At 42.2% G+C, this 22,882-nt stretch overlaps 1 protein-coding gene across 3 annotated transcripts in view; it reads right to left on the bottom strand.

Annotated features, from left to right (window-relative positions):
- STK33 (serine/threonine kinase 33) overlaps nt 1-22,882 on the bottom strand; it is a 788,409-nt gene that overhangs the window by 191,351 nt on the left and 574,176 nt on the right. The window lies entirely within an intron of this gene.

The raw sequence follows: 22,882 nt of genomic DNA, 5'->3' as shown, positions 1-22,882 counted from the left end.
GCCAGGTTGTATCATGGACACGCCCACCTTGGAAGGGATGCCATGATTAGACTATTCAAAATTGTATTGGTTTAATCCCAAATTCCGTCAAGTTGCTGAAGCAGTTTGCCATTGTTGCGTCATTTGCCAACAAATGAACGCAGGGAAGGGAACAGTAGTAAATTTGAGCCACATTGGAAGAGCATGTGGGCCATTCAGCAGAATGCAAATGGATGTCATTGAGATGCCTATGCCTGGAGGCTTGAAATATGTGTTGGTGATTGTGTGTATTTTTAGTCACTGGATTGAAGCATACCCTACACGCAGAAATGACAGCCTTACAGTTGCAAAATTACTCTTGAGAGAACTAATACCACGTTTCGGGTTCTTGATCTCTTTAGAATCAGATAGGGGAAGTCACTTCAATAACGAAGTAATCAAATTACTGTGTGCAGCACTGAACATTGAACAAAAATTGCATTGTAACTACCGCCTGAAGCATCAGGACTAGTGGAGCAAATGAATGGCACATTGAAATCGAGGATGGCGAAAATATGCGCATCCACAAACTTGAAAGGCCTGACGCATTGCCCTTGGTGTTAATGTCAATGAGAAACACACCTGATAGAAAAACTGGACTATCACCGCACGAAATCCTCATGGGCAGAGCCATGAAACTTACAGCAGTTCCTGCAAATGCTCTTGTAAATATTACCGATGATATGGTATTGGACTACTGCAAAGGTCTGGCTGATGTGGTACGCTCTTTTTCTCACCAGGTGGAGGCAACCACCTTGCCACCGATCCAAGGTCCAGGACACGCTGTGAAAGCAGGTGACTGGGTCGTGATAAAGAAGCACGTGAGGAAGTTGTGTCTGGAACCCCGTTGGAAAGGACCTTTTCAAGTGATTCTGACAACTACCACCACTGTGAAGTGTGCGGGAGTTCCCAACTGGATTCACGCCAGTCATACGAAAAGGGTGACGTGTCCCACAGAAGAGGAAATTGAAGAGCTGAAATTACCAGCAACTGACAAGAAAGTACCAGGCACTGAGACAGAACAAAGAGAGCCTGAAAGCGAACAAGCAAAAATCGAGACAGAAGAAATATTTTCTGAGGAAGACAAAGTCGATCCTTTTGAGGACAACAGAGAAGAAGCCTCAGGAAGTGACAAAGATCCTGGAGGTGACAAAGATCCTGTCACAGGTGAAGAAGCAGGAGAGCCTAATAAGAGGAGGGTTTCCCAAAGCAGACAATACAGGAAAAGAAAGAGAAAACCTGATTGACCTCCTAAGGGAAGGAGACAAGACAGAACAGAGTGAAATAGTTCAAGTTCTTCCAGAACCGGGTGCAGGTCCATCAGGTGAAAGCAGCGCCAAACGAAGACAAAGCATTTCGCCAGTGAAATCAAAGACATAAGAAATATGAAAAGAAAGTGAAGGGCCAAAGTTGAAGGAGAAAAGAAAAGAAGTTTCTATCGTAATAACAACACCGAGTGAAGAAAAAGACACAGCCAAAGAACAAGACATCAGCGAGAGAGAATCAAAAGGAGATGCAAAATTGAAAAGGAAAAGAATACTGAGCAGAAGATATTCTGGTCCAGAGTGGGCATACACAGCCACTAACGATTGGTCAGACGAATTTCTATCTCTTAGTCTTGAAAACGAAGAAGCAGAACGTCACTTTGGTACCTGAAAAGTGAAATTCATGAACATTACCGAATAAGACATTGACAACCTGATTGACTTTTTGAACCGGATAAGACATTGAGAACTTGATTGACTTTGAAACCGATTTTGAGACAAAGCTGCTAATCCAATAAGAGACTAAGCTGCCTAAGAAAACCGTGTGAACATTGAACTCATTCAGCTTTATATATATCTGCAAATCTGATTTGATAAAGTGTCTTCAACTTTCTGATTCTATATAGATCATGCCAGGCAGTACTACAAAAGGACATAAAATGAAATGTTGTAAATACATATGTATAGGTCTAATAACTGCATGTGTACTAATAATTATAGCAATAGTTCTTGGAATGCATGGAGAGAATGAAAGAGACGCGAATGATGCTTCTACTTCTAAAACTACTACTGAATTAACTCCTTTGCAGAAACTCGTACAAAACGAGAAATATTTACACGACAAGAAAGAGCTCTCCTCGAACGTCTTCTATCGCTTGCTGAATGAGTATGCTGAGACAATGGATGCGAAAGACTGTTATGTGTGCACACAAATACCTACCTCAGTAATAGAAGGAGTGGCATATCATAGCATGCCTCTTACGTATGGAATTTCATGTAGTTTGTTACTAATCAGATTCTATAACCAGGAGTATATTCAATACTTCTATTCCAATTATGATGTCGTATTTTCATTTGTCCCCATAATTGAATATTTGAGTAAAACAGCAAGAGATTATTATATAAAATTAGTTAGAGGTTTCTTTGAACCACTATTGCCTTTTCCTGTAGCTCACACTCATATAGACAACCTTACATGCTTACATTCACCCGTAGAAAAGAGTTTTTTAGATCACACTGAAGATAGAAGGAAAATGGTTAAGGAAAAATTAGAAAGGGAATTACACAAAAGGTCATCTGTAGATAACTATGCTTTTGCCGCAATAAAGACACAAGGGAAATTAGCCTTAGATGCATCACATATAGGGAAACTTTGCATATATAGACCTAAATCATATTATGACACAATTTTTGTGGGAACGAGTGAATGTAAACATACGTTTTCGTTTCAGGCTAAGTGGACGTTAATGGTAAATGGACAAGACCCAGCTATTCCAGGGGTATATTATATTTGTGGACTTAACGCCTATTATCGTCTTCCTAAAGGATGGTATGGGATGTGTTATTTGGGAATAGTATTTCCAAAGATTTATCAACTGGATGACTTAAAGAAGTTTCCAAAGATGTCTGAATCACATCGCATTCAGAAAAGGGAGACAGCTTCTGGTGTGGTAGGAGATATATTTGGAGCGATGATTCCTTCAGTAGGAGTCATATTGAATTCAATTAAAATACGAAAGTTGTCTACTATTGTGGATAACATGCTGACAAAATTCTCAGGAGCCATAATCCTGATTGATGCTGAACTTGCTGCAGAAAGAGCTATGACTCTTCAAAACCAGCTTGCTTTAGACATTCTTTTAGCGAAGAATGGCGGCGTTTGCAAAATGCTTAGTGCACGTCACTGTTGTTCTTATATTCCGGACAACAGTGGGCAAATTAGGAAAATGCTTACAAATTTAACTAACGAAAGTGCAGATTTGAAAGAATTGAAGGAACCAGGAGTATGGGAAAAGGTTGGAAAAGGATTTGCTTCCGTGGGAAATTGGCTCAGCAACATTTGGAACGGAATATTACTGAAAATAGTAAAAGGGATATTAATAATATTAATTTGCTTATTAGGTATTTGGGGAATATGGAAAGCTATTAAAATATTGAAATCAAGAAGCAAAAGGAGAAGAGAAAAGAAAGAACAAATTAAAATAGTAGAAATATACAGGGAAAAATCAAAGGGAACAAAAAGGAAGAGGGAATTGACTGACGTGCCAAATTACTAAAACTGAATTTTAATGAAATAAAATTTGTGATGGAAGATTTAATGTGATGACATAATTAGTCATCAGAGGAGGGATTGATGAAGCAGAAAAAGAAAGACTAACAAATATTCATATATCATGTAACAAAATCGTATAAGATAGTGTGAATTTAGAAAAGAAAAATAATGTACGTGGGAAAATGTGCCCACGAGGTAGTTCGCCATTATTATAAACAAGCTTAATTAATCATGAAGAATTGACAAATGTAGTAATCCGTCATAATTGCAAATGTATTTTATGATTTTCTTGTTGAAACTGTTTTATGCTTAGCTTAAATTTAGCAGAGGCTTTGGCCTAGTTGCCTGGTCTCAAATTTAACTGCGTGGTTTTCACCTGTATTAACAAAAACGTATTTTTTTACTTTAAGGTTGCATTTTTCCAGTAGAAATGACTATACACTTATCTCAAGGTTTCGTGCTAGGCTAGTTTCATCCCCTTTGAAGCAAGTTCAGTTTCTGCAGGTGCAGACAATAATGACACTGATATAGAAATAATTGGCAAACTTTGTTGCAACTTGTGTTCCAAGGCTCCAAGGACACCTTATGCATAAATGAGTACTAAGAGAAAGACACTATTCATTGGTCAAAAGGAAGCCACCCTATGAACCCTCCAATGGAAGACCCTGAAGAATTTGGAACGTTTCTTACTTAAACCCACCGGACAAAGAGAAGTCAGCCATTTTCTTTGATGCCATTTTGAAGCCAGATTCAAGACGCCATTTTAAATGACACTTTGATGCCTTTTCTCTGTCGCAGAGAAAGAGACTTTTAAGAATTCTCACCCTAGAGACTTTAACTTTAATTTTGCCCCGTCTTGTCCATGCAGTAACTTTTGCCCCATTTTCCTTGCTGCCGCAAGGAAACTTACTTTAACTTTGCCCTTTGAAATCTGCCCCATTCTGATCGAACCGGTACCTGAAGGACGAAGACTTACCTTGAATGCTGATTGTATTTGGTAATTATGAAAGGATAATTGTATTATGCATTGTGTTTTCCTTCTTAGGTACCAACTGCTTATTTTGACAGAGCCCAAGCTAGAAGTTTTCTAAATTTGTGTTGACTAAATTCATTTTGCATGAAGCCCCACATGCCAATGTTATTAGAGGTTAGTTGAAGTATTCATTTGATGCATCATGCTAAATTGAAATCTTGTTATGCTGACCGATGTATGCAATTAGTCAAATTCAGTTACTTATATTAGTGATTTGCATTGCTATAACCGAGTGCATTATAATCCAGATTTTGCGTAGATTGCGTTTCTTCCGTTGCTATGGACAGCTAGTAATGTTCGTATACGTATATCATTTGATTTTGAGACTTACATATATTGTGTTAGCTTTGTTAATATAGGGAAATAAACTCATTAACTTTAATAAACTGGTGTGGTTATTCATGACTGAAAGGTCATGTTGCGTCAAAATACTGATTGTTATTGATTCCTAATTTGTTGTTTGAACAATTAATTGAGTATTGGGTATTGATTATAATGGTTATTGATTATTGATTTGAGTGATCCGACTATTCTTGGATGAGGAGAACCCAACTCGGTTAAAAGGTTCACCGACTTCCAGCGTGTCCAATTACAAGTAATTTATAAAGACTGGACGCGCTATCAGGTTGTAACCTCAAGTATGAAGAGGCTTGGGTGATTACATTGGACTCTGAATTAACTGATAAAAATTAATACATCAGAAGTACAAGCAGTTTAATTTAACCTTTATAACCCCACAGAAACTGAAGCAGCGACCAAGCCATGCACTTTGGGCCCTAACTCCCACTTCAGCGCTATTCCGGATTAAGGTTGCATACTATTTAAACATGGATATCACTGGGTATGGAATTTACAGGGCTGTAAACAATAGCGAGTTTCAGACCTCAAAATGAGTGAGAACAAACTGATAGTGTATTTTCCGCTTTCTAAGATGCACAAACATGGTTATCCTCCTTGTCGTGCAAACACTTTGCATCTATAACTTTCCTGGCAACAATTATGCTGGTAAACACGCATAAATAGTGCAATAAGCTTCCAAATTGGAATCCTCAATCTGGTGCAAATAGAAGTTTGCGCCCGACTCAGCATTTGCAGCCAAACAAACTTAAAAGTTAAATGATGTTTCATAACAATTTGTACTGCAAGTATTGTATTAATTTAGTTCTGTGGCATTTTGTTTGTGCGTGTACACTGTAAAAATGGACTCTTGGCATGCTGTTCTGTGTTGGAAACGCCTATTATACTGTGAAGAAACATGAGAGAGAGCCCACCTGGGAAAAACATGGAAAACAAGCATTTGCAATGCAATGGGTCTCACGTTTGCTCAAGTTAGAGCTATTAGTGTTGTCAGTTCCTAACTGGACTTTTCTTGCCACATAAATTGAAAATGAAAAGTAAAACAGTTGACATCAGCGAGCCGATTCAAATCGCCATAGCGGCCAGGAGCGAGAAGGAGAGACACAAAGGAAAAAGAAGTTTGCTAACAATCAAATGTATCCACAAACGTAAAATTATCCATGTAACAGGGTCAATGGCCAAGGTAAACAGCCACAAGGAGGCACAAACTTAAAGCATTCACCAATGATAAAAAAGGATTTTTGAAAGGCAAGCCCATGAATGAGTGATAGTGATGGGCATGCGGTGGGTGTGGTTAAAAGCCCACAGATAGATTTCAACAGGCCAGAGCACTCAAACTAAAAACATAACTTCACTAGTAGTAGAATACAAATGATTTTTTTTAAGATGGCATATTGGCAAACAGCTGAACTGAACTTCCAAAGCCTATAGGCCTGATGTCTGTTACCAGCCATATGAATACGAAGGGTGTTTTGTTTTGTAAAACTATATTTTTGGAGGAGCTACATGACCCTCCCAAATCTATTGAAAAAGTTGCTTGAAAGCAAAAGTCTGTTTTTAGTCTTAAAATGGACACATTTTCACTGATCGGAGATACTTTGAGTGTGGCTGAGCTCTTTTTAAAGGAGCAGAATGTCTTCACTCACATTGAAGTTAGCCACTGGCTGAAGTAGGCTGACTCTGTGCCCCATGCTATATGCTGTATTGGGCGGAAGTAAAATGTGAATGACACCTTAACAGACCAAGTGATAGACAGGGCTTCCTGAAACCAATACAACATAACATAACAAAACACAATTTAACAAAAATTAAAAGGTCTTAGTTAACATCAGACCTAAAGATAAAAGGGGCTACATCTCTTTCTAAATGAATCCTTGTAATTTTCTTCCAAAAATAATCAACAGTACTCTGGCACTTAGGGTGAACTTACAAAGATTTTCTGTGTAGTAACACTATTCTGTACTGTGCCCTTTAGTTCTCTCTGCAATTCCTAACTTTCACTTGCACGCTGTATTATTCATTCTCTCATCCCTATTTGCCAAACCTCGATCCTTGCATTCCTATTGTTTTCACTCAGACATTGCGTCATGTATATCATGCTATTGGGAAGAGGCCGACATGCATGGTGGTGGGATTGCTCAATTGATGTACATTGTTTCTTATTCAGTGCCTTTAAGATAGCTCAGTTGGTGCCAATATCAACGGATGCTAATACAATAGGCTAGGTGTTACCCATAGGCTATCTCAGTTGTTAAGTGTGCAACAGTTCAGTTGGTGCCAGTGTAATACCTCAATCCAGGCAATGAGGTGTGAGTCATCTCAGGGATGCTATCAGGGTAGCTCGGGTGGTGCCAGTGGGATATGCCAGTAGTGCCTGTAGGATAGTTTAGTAGATATTAGTATCATAGCTGAGTTGGTATTTGTTGCATTGTTCAGTTGGTGCTGGTGGTATGCCCCTGTAGGTGTCATTAAAATAGATTAGTTACCTAGACTATAGTTCACTTGGTGCCTTAGGCAATTTAGTTGGTTTCACTGTGATGCTCCAGATTGGGAATGGACAGTGAACAAGTTAATTCGTTCTCTGACGTCCTGCAGGACTGCTCATATGAAGGTAGCGATAAAGCTCAGGTGGCCAGTGAGATAGTGAAGTTGGTACCTTCAGAATAGTTCTGTTGGTGCCATTGAGCTACTCCAGTTGCTGGTGGAGAGAGACATCTGTTGGAGAGACAGCTTAGTAGGTACCAATGTCATAGCTCAGCTGACACCTCTGAGATGGGTCATCTGATGCATGTGGATTACCTCCCTTGGTGCTCAGAGTTGGCCCAGGAGATAGCTGAGTGGGTGCTGGGCCCATCCAATAGTTGGTGTCAAAGCAACAGCTTGCTTGGTGCCTCCAGGATAATTAATTTGGTGTCAGAGCAGCATCTCGGTTGATGCCTCTTGGAGAGTTTCTTTGGTGCTTATGTTGTTGAACGTGGAATATATTTTGGGATTGCCAAGGTAGTTCAGATAGAGAAGTAGGTAGCTAAGTTTGCGCTCAGTTGGTTCCACTTGGTTCTAGTGGAAAAGATTTGCTGGGCAGGGTCAGACTGAGACAGAAAATAGGCCCGGGCATTAGTGAATAAGATAGCTAAAAAAAAAGTGGCCCACATTTGCAAATCATGGATATTTTGAGCATGTAAAGACATGCTGCATAAGTGTTTTGCCAGATATGGAAGACTGCATGGATTTGTGCTTGCTGCATGCAATGTTTGTTTTAATACCAGGGAAATCAACAGTAAAGACCGGCCTACTGGACAATAAAACAACCCTACAAACATCCCAAAAAAATGCCCACACACTGACCTCTTAGACCAGCCCATCAGATAATGCCTGGTTGCCCTACAGGCCAGTCCGAAACTGTTGTTGGGCACATGGAATGATTTAATTAGGATACTTCAATAGTTCGATTGGCACTAGTGAAAGTTATAAATCGCATTTGTTCAAATAACTTAATTCATACCAGTGAGGCTGCTCTTTTAAGTGCTAGTCTTAAAGCAAGATGTGTGCATTAAGTGGTCAATTTGGATAATAGTATGGATCTGTTAAGGGAGTTTCAGCATACCTAGGGTTTGAAATGAGAGTAAATAGTATGCAACTATATCGGTACATGAAAGCACACCATAATTACTACATTTACATTGTACATTTTCCTTTAACATGCTTGTTAGCAGCTCGCTTGGATCAGATTCAGAACCATTTCATAGTTGATAGAAGCGGATGGCTTGAGAAAGGCAATGAAAAATTACTTCATATGGCACAATGACAATTCCACCGTTGCACAAAGTTGTTATGCACATCTTTATATAGCACGCATTGTGGGGCACCAAATACCAGGAAAAGAACATCTTTTTTTAGAAATCATTATTTATATAATTATCGATATTTCCTGCTTTTCAGAACGGGAAACAAAAATACACTCTACTGCATATAAGCAACCTCTCAGTTGGGACCACCTTGGAGAGGGTACCTGATGTTTGGACTTTTCATGTCATTTTATTTTTGGGGCACATTTAGATTTCAGTTAGGCGAAATATTCTTACTCTGCGTCATGCCAGACTAGGCAGTTCCTACCGCCTAAGCACGAATCTTCTGAAATTAATTTTTATGTGGGAAAGAGTGGTGGCGTGGGCCCAAGACCACACATATTGCTCATAGTGAGGTGGAATTCCCACCAGAGCGCGTGATGCTTAAACTGCTTAGTTCCCTGACCCCTCTCTAAAGCTCACCTGACACTCTCTAAATTTCAGTGTCAATTTATCTATCTGCTTTTACTACCATGAATCATTGGTAAACTAGGCATGTAACAAACCTCTACTAACCATGAGCAACAAAACACAGCCAGTTAACCTTATGATGGAATCACAGAAGAGTGCGACAAGGGTAAGCAGATTAAGAAAGCACTTTGGTGCCATGCTAATGGTTGAAGGCACTTAAAAAATGTTGAGAATTTAAATACCGAAAAACAAGAGTAGTACAAAAACAGTGAAGGGTGATAGAGTAATGGGAGTATGAAAATCTCAATTTTTTCTTTTCTCTTTTTATATATTCGAAATGGCTACCTTAGCTGCGGATGAAAGTGTCACTAGGCAATGAGAAAAGCCCGCATTAAAACACAAACTGTCTCCTGCATGCAACCTGTCTCGTCTGCACCCTCACAAGACTGATGGTTACTTATATATCCAAGGCCACTGGAATTATGCGATTCTGTGTCCATGGCATTTTCCATATAGTTATGAATGTAACACACCTGCCACTTAAATCACAATGTGCCACATAATTCAAATTTTTCAACAACAACAAATGTTTCTCGCTCAAATGGATAAAAAGTTAATATAAGTAAAAAACAGAAAAGATGACACGTAGAGATGTGGAGTGACAGGCGCTTTGCAAAGGGTAAGTGGCCGCCTTTTAGTTTCTGCTTGTTTAGAAATTAAAACGATGCTAACGAAGAGCAATTTTTGCCCAGACAGTAATAATGTGCTAAAGTGTCAACATAGTGAAATAATACTGCCTGAGAATGTTCTGCATAATACTTCATAATTTGCCTTTTCTTGACACACATTTTAGTCAACTCTGTTGAATACTTTGATGTTCCAGTGCCACTGCTTATACCACACTAGCCACCATGCCCAGGCTCTGCGCTAGCACACTGTCCACCAAGCCACCATATGAACCACGATTCTCTTTTAGGACACAGCCTTCACGCAACTAGGATCTGACTCTTACTCAAACCCTCCGACTTCTCAAGGACATGCTAACTCAGAGAAAGATGCACCTGCGGATTTTTCTTTCTCATTGGGATTGCATGGTGGAAGTAATTCCCACTGTTTATTCCCCGGATTTACCATTGTCTCCAGATGATTTTCAGAGATCTGCATCACTGTCCTCTTACTCTCATAGTAAGTAGATCAAATCCTCAACCGTCACTGTCACCCCATCTTCACCTTTTTTGCGCAACACTGTCTGGTTGTAACTGTGCTGTGTATGATGAAAATATCACGCATCACTATGCAATATGGTCCGGTACACATATATGTCATGGAGTCATGTAAATGAGTGGTGGCAAAGTGATTTATGGACGACCCCAAGTGATTTATGCATGACACCACACCCTCACCATGTTACTATGAGAACGCAGCTTACGCTGCTTTGAGTAATGTGCTTTCTTTAGGATTGCATAAACTCCACCTCGAGGTACCCTGTAGCCCTACTCCATGAGCCTTGTTAATTTGTTTGCTGTGAGGAACGTCCCTGATATCACTTCCGTGACTACCTGACTTCTGCCTGACCACAGCCTTTCAGTTCAGTCCCTGCTCCAACACGGAGTATTGACAGCAACCCCCCACCTCCCCACCAACGGAAGGGGGTAAATACTCTGCTCTTCTCTGCACTACAAAGACTGACTGTGGCCCTTACCAACTCTTAAGTAGGTGTGCACTGGCGCATCTCTCATCCTCACCCTTCTAGCAACAAACCTTTCAAAGGGCACTCGGGAGAAGATTAGAGTCAGAGCGCTTTCTGCCCCGTCAGGTGTGTGAAGCGCTATAGAAGCAATATAGTACAATTCAATACCCAATGTGTTTGTAACGGAGCACTCTTTTTCATGCTCCATTTTGGTTGAAAATCCACAGTAACTAGTGTGAGACAACCGCTCACATCGCTCTGGCACGTAGGCCTTGTACAGTGACCATGCCTCAAGGTTCGCCAGATCGGCCAGAGGGTCTCTGCTGAAAAATATTTTCTAAAAAAACTAATACTGCTGTAGATAGTGTAGCCTGGCAACCGTGTATTGGCACAGGGCTACTATGAAGAAAAACTCAGTGGCGCCAGTTCGCAGGTACTGGTCATCCCCGACTTTTACTGCTTTTGGGTTGAAGCCCATAATTTTTGAAAACTTGATTGCCATATTTCTTTTTGCTCATTTTGCTGAATTTCTTATATGCTAAAGTGTTTTTTCAGTCGGTATCTCGCTTTAAAAAAAACATCAAAAATTAGAAATTCGCATTGGCGTATCTCCGTAAAAATATGTACATGTTAGTACCGTTGGAGTACCGAAACATAACTTCACCATTTTTTTGTGCATTATCTTGTTATTGTTATTATTCATATAATTATGAATTAGCCTAGGGTGTTTCTTATAAATGCCTTTATATTTGTAGCAATTTGGCATAACTGATTTCCCAGGCATTTGTAACTAGTTTGTCCATTGCGTGCTGACAGTCACACTGGGTACACAATGCCTGCGTTATTATACCTGTAGTAGTGCAACCGGTTAACACTATAAAAACAAGCATTTGCAATGCAATGGGTATCGTGCTTTCTCAAGTTAGAGCTATTAGAGTTGTGAACTAGAGGACGCGTGGCAATGCATATGTGCAGCGACGGCCGCCGCAAATCTCAAGGGACAGGGGTGTGGATGGGGAGAGGGGAAATTAAAAAAATATATATTAAAAAAAAAAACGGGTAACCCGGCGAGATCGCACTGTGTAGGAAATAAAAAGAAAAAGCAGTCCAGAAACCATGCTGAAAACATGGAGCCTCGTATGTTTTCAGTAGTTGGCTGGTGCGTTCGAAGAGGGCTAAACACATGGAAAAGGCATGAAGTATGCATGCCTTTCACAAATGAAATCAAGCAAATTTTAAAAAAAGGCAAGCCCATGAACCAATGAAAGTGACAGGCATGACACAGGCATGGTTAAACGCCCAGAGAGAGATTACAACAGAGGCCAGAAAGCTTGCACGCTCTACCCTAAAAAGGGGGCTGCTACCAACTGAGCTTTGGCAATCTGTGAAGTTTAGGGCTGCTCTCACTCCTTTTTCATCAAGTTAGTCAAAAAACGTAATTTTAATAATTATATGTTTCTACTTACCATATATATGTATGTCATGTTATACAGATAACATATATGTAGATGACTGTGTGCTCATTTGTTTGGGATTTATTTTTCTATGATTATGGGGAGGCACGTATGAGTGTTCAATAATTTATTTAGAGAAATACACAATATAAAAGAATGACTGAGCATATAACTATTACTACTTGTGTGGGTGTTTATATGGTGGAAATTGTGAATACAATTATTTAATTACAATGTGCTTGTGTGTGCATGTATGAGTACATACTGCTATACATTTGATGTGTGGATATGTCTCTATAAGTACATATTTAGTTTTATTTGCTTAAGGAAGGGAAAAATATTTTCTCTTAAACCTATGTCCATACATACATTCTCTTACTCATTCCAAACCTTTCCAACTACTATCGACTGCCAAACATCCTTTCCAAACTTTTGCCTCCTTTATCCAATTCATCTGACTAATAGCCACACGTGTACCACTCTCATTATAATCTCACAGCTTCCTTTTACTAACCCACTTCAATTAATCCACCCCCTTTAAAATAATGCATTTAATGTATGAGATCTAAATGAGAACTCACTTAACACACTTACTATACTAATCCAGAAGGAAACTAAAATCTTTTTTTACTAATCTACTAACTTCTGTTTCCAGAGTAACGTGCTACTCACCTCAACGTGGTTCGGCGCCTCGTCTGGAGTAGTAAGTGATCTAAAAATACAATTAACTATCACAATTACTATTTTACTGGTTGGAGCCTGAACCATCAGGCTTTCCAGAATAGGAAAATCAGGATTGACAACTGCCTGTCTGTGACACTATGCCACCTATCGATGTACCAGTGGGCAGGGACATAGCTTTGACAAAATGCCCATTAAGGGATCAGTGAGGGCCTCGTTAAAGGGTAGCAAAGGGTTCAGATGTGGCTGGCTCAGCCTGCAAAAGTTACAGGAGGTTGTTTGTCTTGGTCTCAACTGAAGGCAGCTGCAAATCCAGGACCTCAAATGCCCGCCAGACTCCTGAAGCAAATGATGCACTCTCTTCTGTTGGTGGTCAAGGTGGCAATTCAAACACCATTTCAGGGGAGGTTTCAAGCCCATTAGCCTCTTGTAAGTCCATGTAAAAGTTGTCATCTATATAGTGAGTGGAGTTAAACCATCTCACTCTCCACCTCATCATTTCCCTTTTGGAGGGGATCTTGGTCACTCAGAGCCAAAATGATAATAGAGCCTCTGCTGGCCAGTATGATGACTGGTTGCACTTTTGTGATCTTGCAGCCTGATATTGGTCGACACTTGGCTTAATTCAGTTTGGTGTCATACATTGGAATCAGTAGCAAATCCTCTTCAAGCTCTGGTGGTGGCTGGTGTAGGTCTTAGGATAAGAGTGGATGTCTGTATTGTAATCAATAGTGGGCCTAGAGGAGCGCCTAAAGGGTTAGACAGCACAGAGGTGGTATCCGTCAACAGTAACTCAACTGGAGGCCCCTGCGCATTCATGGAGCCCCAATGCATGCCAGAAGTGCACTAAAAATATGCAGCGTGGCCTCCTTCAAGGCTTCAATCAGCCGCACCAATGCTGATGGCCTGGAAAACTGAGACCACATTGAATCAATTAGGGAATCGGCTCTTTGACCGTGGACCTAGAAGGAGAACAACACTGACACCCTCACACCTTTTCTTTAGATTCAGGGTGGTGGGATCATGCCGAGTTTGCCTTCACTTTTTTGTATTTGTGTTTAGACTTGCAGGAGTACTTCGAACATGAAGCAAGAACTGGCAGAGGAAAGTAGGTGCCCTTGAGATCCAGGGACATCAGCAAATTCTCCACATTAAGGGATAACGGAACCTGCCTCAAGAACAATATTTTTAACTTCACCTGCAGAATGAACAAATTCAAGTGGTGAAGATCCAGGATGCCTGAAAGGGACTAAATCCCATTAACTTTTCCTCCACTGGCACCAATCTGTTCAGGAGGGCAAATACTTCCCCTCTCGAAGATCGGGGAATGAGCAGTAGAGCACATCCTTGCTGAAGGAGGATGGACCAGAGGGGAGAGAGAAAGGAGAGGTTCTAGCCCTTGCAGATGAGTTGGATCACCCAGTAGGTCCATTGTGATCATTTCCCAATTAGTGAAGAAGTGGGAAACCCTCCGCCCAACCTCCAGAAGCAGGATGAGCAGCAAGGGAAAATTAAAGAGAGTTTTGAGTCTCGAGAACCAGATGGAGATGGTGAGGAATTGATTTTGCAGCTGCTGGTGGTGACAACCCTTAGATCTACCCTTGTCCCAAAAGGAATGATACAGGTCCTAGATGGTTTGGAAAGGCTGCAAGAGCTATGGGTCAAAGGACTGATGTACCCTAGAATAGGGCTGCATTTGTTTGGACAAGTGATTAAAAATGTTTGCTTGAGAGGGCTGGCCCAACAGGCAGCCCATTGCTCAGATATTTCGGAAGCATTCCAAGGAATAGTTGGCCTTCTCTCAAACTAGTCACTCACCATTGAAAGACATATTCAGAGGGGTGGTTGGACATCTCCCGAAAAAGCCAGTTTGATGCATCTAAGCATGTCATGTTATGATAAATGCCAAGAACATGATCAAGCCACCTTGTCGTAACCCAGGCCAAATTTGTTTTGGAGGCAACAAGCCTGTCATTGACCAGATCAGAATAGGGCTTCTTCGTGTGGTAAGGATAGAGTGATAAATGGAAATTTTTGCCAGCTCCGTAGAGCATGGATTTAGTTAACCATAAGCCACATGGCATTTGTTGGTGGAAGGGCAAGGCTGGCAGAGATCAAATATTTCCAGCCCGTCCTCTTAGTCTCTCAGTCTGGGGATGCAGCAAGAAAAGTGCTTGGATGAAATTTAGTGGATATGGCTTCAATCACCAGGCTCTCTGGTAAAGCATGTAATTACAAGAGATTTGGTTTGCAAGGTGTAGGAAGGTAGCCTCTTTCTAGCCTTGTTACCCCCGACTTTTGGCCTGTTTGTGAGTGTATGTCAGGGTGTTTTTACTGTCTCACTGGGATCCTGCTACCCAGGGTCCAGTGCTCATAGTGAAAACCCTATGTTGTCAGTGTGTTTGATATGTATCACTGGGATCCTGCTAGCCAGGACCCCGGTGCTCATAAGTTTGTGGCCTATATGTGTTCCCTGTGTGGTGCCTAGCTGTATCACTGAGGCTCTGCTAACCAGAACCTCAGTGTTTATGCTCTCTCTGCTTTTCACAATTGTCACTGCAGGCTAGTGACTATCTTCACCAATTCTCATTGGCACACTGGAACACCCTTATAATTCCCTTGTATATCATACCTAGATACCCCGGGTATTGGGGTTCCAGGAGATCCCTATGGGCTGCAGCATTTCTTTTGCCACCCTTAGGGAGCTCAGACAATTCTTACACAGGACTGCCACTGCAGCCTGAGTGAGATAACGTCCATGTTATTTCACAGCCATTTGTCACTGCACATAAGTAACTTATAAGTCACCTATATGTCTAACCCTCACTTAGTGAAGGTTAGGTGCAAAGTTACTTAGTGTGTGGGCACCCTGGTACTAGCCAAGGTGCCCCCACATTGTTCAGGGCAAATTCCCCGGACTTTGTGAATGCGGGGACACCATTACATGCGTGCATTACATATAGGTCAATACTATGTGTAGTGTCACAATGGTAACTCCGAACATGGCCATGTAACATGTCTAGAATCATGGAATTGTCACCCCAATACCATTCTGCCTCTAGCACAGAACCCGGGTACTGCCAAACTGCCTTTCCAGGGTTTCCACTGCAGCTGCTGCTGCTGCCAACCCCTCAGACAGGTTTCTGCCCCCCTGGGGTCTGGACAGCCTAGTCCCAGGAAGGCAGAACAGAGGATTTCCTCAGGGAGAGGGTGTTACACCCTCTCCCTTTGGAAATAGGTGTGAAGGGCTGGGGAGGCGCAGCCTCCCCCAGCCTCTGGAAATGCTTTGATGGCCAGAGATGGTGCCCATCTCTGCATAAGCCAGTCTACACCGGTTCAGGGATCCCCCAGCCCTGCTCTGGCGTGAAACTGGACAAAGGAAAGGGGAGTGACCACTCCCCTGACCTGCACCTCCCAGGGGAGGTGCCCAGAGCTCCTCCAGTGTGTCCCAGACCTCTGCCATCTTGGATTCAGAGGTGTTGGGGCACAATGGACAGCTCTGAGTGGCCAGTGCCAGCGGGTGACGTCAGAGACCCCTCCTGATAGGTGCTTACCTCTTTCAGTAGCCAAGCCTCCTTTCTTAGTAGCCAAACCTCCTTTTCTGGCTATTTAGGGTCTCTCCTCTGGGCTATTCCTCAGATAACGAATGCAAGAGCTCACCAGAGTTCCTCTGCACTTCTCTCTTCGACTTCTGCCAAGGATCAACCGCTGACTGCTCCAGGACGCCTGCAAAACTGCAACAAAGTAGCAAGACGACTACCAGCTACATTGTAGAACTTCATCCTGCCGGCTTTCTCAACTGTTTTCTGGTGGTGCATGCTCTGAGGGCTGTCTGCCTTCACCCTGCACTGGATGCCAAGAAGAAATCTCCTGTGGGTCGACGGAATCTTCCCCCTGCCAACGCAGGCACCAAATTACTGCATCACCGGTCCTCTGGGTCCCCTCTCATCCTGACGAGCGTGGTCCCTGGAACACAGGAGCTGGGTCCAAGTGTCTCCCACAGTCCAGTGGCCCTCCTGTCCAAATTTGGTGGAGGTAAGTCCTTGCCTCCCCACGCCAGACAGCAAACCTGTGTACTGCGTGATTTGCAGCTGCTCTGGCTTCTGTGCACTTTTCCAGGACTTCCTTTGTGCACAGCCTAGCCTGGGTTCCCAGCACTCCGTCCTGCATTGCCCAGCTCGCTGAGTTGGACTCCAAGGTCGTGGGACCCTCCTTTGTAACTCTGAGTCGACCGCTGTCCTCAGATCTTCTAAATGCCTGTTCCGGTACCTCTGTGGGTGCTGCCTGCTTCTGTGGGGGCGCTCTGAGTTGCTGAGTGCCCCCTCTGTCTCCTCCTCCAAGGGGCAACATCCTGGTCATTCCTGGGCCCCAGCAGCACCCAAAAACCTCAACAGCGATTCTCACAGCTAGCAAGGCTTGTTTGTGGTATTTCTGCATAGAAGCACTTCTGCAACCTCCAGCACGCCGTGGGACATCTTCCATCCAAAGTTCCTAGCCCTTTTTGTTGTTGCAGAATCTTCGGCTTCTTCCACCCAGAGGCAGCCCTTTTGCACCTTCATCCGGGGTTTAGTGGGTTCCTGCCCCCCCCCCGGACACTTTCGTGACTCTTGGACTTGGTCCCCTTCCTTTACAGGTCCTCAGGTCCAGGAATCAGTCTTCAGTATTTTGCTGGTGCTTGTGGTTCTTGCAGAATCCCCTATCACGACTATTGTGTCTTTCTGGGGTAGTAGGGTAACTTTACTCCTACTTTTCAGGGTCTTGGGGTGGGGTATCTTGGACACCCTTACTGTTTTCTCACAGTCCCAACGACCCTCTACAACCTCTCATAGGTCTTGGGTCCATTCGTGATTCGCATTCCACTTTTGGAGTATATGGTTTGTGTTGCCCCTAGACCTATGTCTACCTATTGCATCCTATTGTGATTCTACATTGTTTGCACTACTTTTCTTACTGTTACTTACCTGTTTTGGGTTTGTGCACATATAATTTGTGGATATTACTTACTTCCTAAGTGAGGGTATCCTCTGAGATACTTTTGGCATATTGTCACTAAAATAAAGTACCTTTATTGTTAGTAACTCTGAGTATTGTGTTTTCTTATGATATTGTGCCATATGATATAAGTGGTATAGTAGGAGCTTTGCATGTCTCCTAGTTCAGCCTAGCTGCTTTGCCATAGCTACCTTCTATCAGCCTAAGCTGCTAGAAACACCTCTATTCTACTAATAAGGGATAACAGGACCTAGCACAGGGTGTAAGTACCACAAGGTACCCACTATAAGCCAGGCCAGCCTCCTACACAAGGTATTTGCCAGTGTCACTGTGCAATTTGCCCATGGACTGCTGGATCTAAAAAGGACTTCTCCAAGGCAGTCAACATGGCTCCAAGAGTGCCTCATTGAAGCTACCAGAGGTTCGGAAGCTGCATATGAGGTTTGCAAGGCTTTGGTAACATTAGGTTTTGCCTCAGAGGTAGGTCAAGGTCAACTTCAATGCCTCTGCTGCTTTTCAAAGTAAAAGAGGAGGCTTACTCATCAGGAGGCTGAGAGGGATAAGGGATGTCCCCTTATGCAAATGTAACAAGACAACTTGAGTTTTGTTAGTCCAGGTACAGGCCATCATATGTATTGTAAGAGGGAAGGATGGTATCACTGAATGCAGAGGGCCAGCACCTTGAAAGGCAGTGGCTTCCGCAGAAGCTGTAACAAGGCTGAAGCCTGTGGAGGTGTGGAGGCACAGAGTCAGCAGCATCAGGATTGCAGCTACCAGAATCATCAAACCCACAGAAGAAGATCCACTCTGGGGAGTGGCCTAAGGTGAATGAGCTTCTCAAAGTTAGGCAATTCTGGCAACTCTGACACTGATGGCCAGCTCGAAGCCCTTGAAATCAGCCGGGCCCGCTGATGGAGTTGGAAGTTTCAGATTCATAATCTTTAAAATAGGAATTAACTACGAAGATAAGGAAAATACATTGAGCTTCCAAAAGTCTTGACATCAAGACCGTTCTCTAAAAGTAAGAAGAGAGCTTCTCCTTCCTACAACAGTTTTATGGGAAGGCCACTTGGTAGGCAGTTCCCTAGGAGACTTACCTGAAGGGGAGAGAGACCATTGTGCCATGCCCCTGTGGCCTTGGCCAAAAATATTATTTTGCCTTCTGTTCCCAGAGTCTTTGGGTGCATTGAGAAACAGGAGTTGCAAAGAGGATTTCAGAGACCCAATTGGCAGGGCAAATTATCGCAGATAACACGTTATGAAAAGAAAATAGATTTTCCCTTTAATGCATAATTCTTTACCTATTCTTCTAATCTTATGAATAAGTCACTACCACCCTGGGAGATATTACTGAGTAGTACTGACTCCCACTCTCTCTGATGGCATTTGGGTGCATCTGGGAAGAGAAATTGCAGGCTAACGGGTTGTGTTTGGATCTTATCCACCACATGAAGACGTATTTTTTTTTTTTACTTTCCACATACAGTCTAGTTCCTGGAGGATATTTGCTAGTTCTCACTACAAGCCTTGTCTGACCCAGACACCGATGTCAAATCCACCTCTCAGACCATAACCGGAGGCACCAGAACACATCTGATATTCACGCTTCCCTCCAACCATGCTCATTAAAAACAAAACTGTCAGCACAGCTTACATTCAATAATTGACAGAAAGCTTCCAGTTTATCTAAAATAACAATAGAAGTGGCAAGTAATGGGGCTTATTAGAGAAGCACAAATTTAAAGACAAACTATCACATCCTTTGAGAGATTGAGTGGTTTTAATGGCCTTTCATATCTCCCTCGAATACTCAAGAATTTGGTTTAGTTAAACATGTTCAAACAGTCCCTTAAATGGATTTGGTACCTAGAAGTGCTTGAAAAAACACACTTGGGGATCCAGGCAATGTGATGGCTCAGAGATTTCCAATCAAACCTGAATTGCTAAGAAAAATGTAATTTCTCCAGCTGATCTTCATTGATTTACTGTGCTAAATGTCACTCAACAGGTGGTACACTGAGCACCTGACTGAAGTGCGTACCAGGCAACACATGACAATGTGAGCACTAACTGCTTTCTCATTTGCTTATGGAAGATTCACGTTTAACACTGAGTGTTGACATTTTGCCTCATCTGAGATGGTTTTGCTAAAAACTGATGATTCACTTCAGAATTTCAGACGAAGGCGTAAGTTATGCAGCAAAGGCCATCTTTGGATTCAGGACATACTTTCATAAACTGCAGAAGGTAACACTCATATGGTATGGTAACTAGTATCTGAATCTGAATGATTAATGGGTTCTAGCTCACAACACAGACTGTCTTCTTAGGTTGATCATGTACTCACTTGAGGTCTTTCTGATATTTGCTCTTTTTTAACATTTTACTACTTGTGATTCTTTTCAAGTCTACATTTTTCCAAAGTGCTCTATGTACAATGCTCAGATGACCAAGGGCCCAGACTCAAGCCGATCAGTGCAGGCTTTCAACCCAAAACATTCTTCATTGTCATTCATCTACTGTTCTAACTCTCAGCCTTTGACCTGGTTTCCAACTCAAACCTTGATCAAAAGACTACATGAAACAGGAATCCAAGGACCCGCCCTCAACTGGGTCTCCTCCTTCCTCTCAGGAAGAACACAAAAAGTCAGCCTGGTACCTTGCATGCCAGAAGTCAAGAACCTCATCTGCAGCATCCCCCCCAAAGCTCTTCTCTCTGCCCAACCCTTTTTAACATTTATAGGACCCTGGTGGCAGACCTCATAAACATATACGGCATCAACATACTTTGCTACACTGATGACACCCAAATTACCTGTCAGACAAGTCCCCGACTACAAAAAAACAACTTCACCTCCTGCATGTCCATGGTAGCTTCCTGGATGAAGTCCAACTTCTTGAAACGCAACACATTGAAAATGGTGATCTTTGGAAGGAAAGCCCCCACCTGGGACTCCACCTGTGGCCAGCAGTTCTTTGCCCCACCAACCTCACCAGAAATCTAGGAACTAGGAACCATCATGAATGACAAACTTGACATGCCAACCCAAGTAAACAAAGTAACCACCTCATACTTCTGCAATCCGAGGATGATTTGAAAGATCTTCAAGAAGAAACCAGAAAACAAAGAAAAGAGTCATGAAGGCCCTAAGCCCCATCAGACTTGACTACAGCAACAGACTCTACACAGGAATCACCACGAATCTCCTGAACTGGCTCCAAACCATTCAATACACTGCAGCAAGACTCATTCTCAACCTAGCTCATTGCACCTACATCTCCTGACACCTCAGGAAACTTCACTGCCCCCCCCCATACACAAAAGCACCCGGTTCAAATGCCTCATACAAACCACTTCACAACACTGGCCCTACCTCTCTCAACAGCCACGCTCACTTCCACTCCTCGCCCAGGCACCTATGCTTAGCCGGATTCCCAGAAGTCACAAAACAAAAGCTGGAGGCCTCGCCTTCTCATACATCACCCCCAAAGTGTGGAAAGGCCTCCTGCATCACATCAGAACTTCCCCAACCTGAAAACCTATCTTTTCGAATAACCTCATCATGAAGACAGCTGTCTATCCACCTGCAAAGTACTTAAATACAATACAATTAACATAATATAACATAGCAAACAGTGCTGTAGTTTTTTGCTATTTTTTTGTTATTTGCTTATTTAACTCTGAGACTGTACTGCAAGTGTTATTTTTTACCTGTACTTTGTTCCAAATAAATTGTCTGATTCTCTGGCATCCTGAAGCTGCTATACAAAATAATAAATAAACTGCAAAATATGTGATTATCACATTTCTGTGTACTGTTGTATTTTTTTAATGTGATACATAGGTTTTTGTTGGGAACTCGTTATAGATAAATATCCCATTCATTTTTGTTTAGTGTAAATAGATTTCTCACAGGATGTGGGTGTAGGGTGGTAGGCTGCTCCAAAACCCTACAACACAGATTTGCAGACCCATACCCGAGGGCTACTCACCAAGGATCGTCCTTTTGTTGCATGGGCCACACTTTATGATAAATGTTGCCAAGATAACATACTCTGTCAGAAATGGGGTCTCTAGTTGGCAGTCAGTTTACACCCTGTCCAAGTGGAAACCCTCACTCTAGTCAGGGTAAGGGATATACACAGCTCAGAAAACCCCTGCTCACCCCCTTGGTAGCTTGACGCAATGTGTAAAGTATTTGCACAAACACATACAAAAACACACTGAAAACACCTCAAAAGGACTTCACACCAATTTAGAAAAATAGCCAATATTTATTCGAATCAAACAAGACCAAACGAAAAAAAAACAACATACACAAGTCAAGATCTCAAATTTGAAAGTAACAAGATTTTTAAACCATAAGAATAAATGGATGGGTTGTTTTATCACATTTGCATTTGATTTACAGGCTTTGGGCACCTCTAGTGCACTTTACTAGGTACTCACTAGTAAATCAAATATGCCAATCAGGGATAACCAATCATAATCACAATTTACATAGAGAACACTTGCCTTTACCACTGGTCAGTAGAGGTAAAGTACCTACAGTACCAAAACCAGCAAAAACGAAATCCAGCACACAGTCAAAAATACACTAAGCAGAGGCAGACAGGGAAAAACCACGCCAAGGATGCCAGGTCTAACACAAATCATCTTGGACTGCAGGCATATGGAAGCGTGCCACCAGTGATATGCTATTCGTATGAACATGTTAATTGCCATAAACTAATAGATAAGAAGAAACAAAGCTTTCAACCTGTTTAGAAAATAATGAAAACAGTCAAGATCGGTGGGTGCCCCACAGAAGCAATACAAAATTATAACTTTTTATATCTGGGCTTAAACATTCAAATGAACAAG

This window comes from Pleurodeles waltl, chromosome 3_1 (genome assembly GCF_031143425.1).
Source record: "Pleurodeles waltl isolate 20211129_DDA chromosome 3_1, aPleWal1.hap1.20221129, whole genome shotgun sequence".
In the NCBI taxonomy this organism is placed as follows: domain Eukaryota; kingdom Metazoa; phylum Chordata; class Amphibia; order Caudata; family Salamandridae; genus Pleurodeles; species Pleurodeles waltl.
This window is presented reverse-complemented; position numbering and strand designations above follow the sequence as displayed.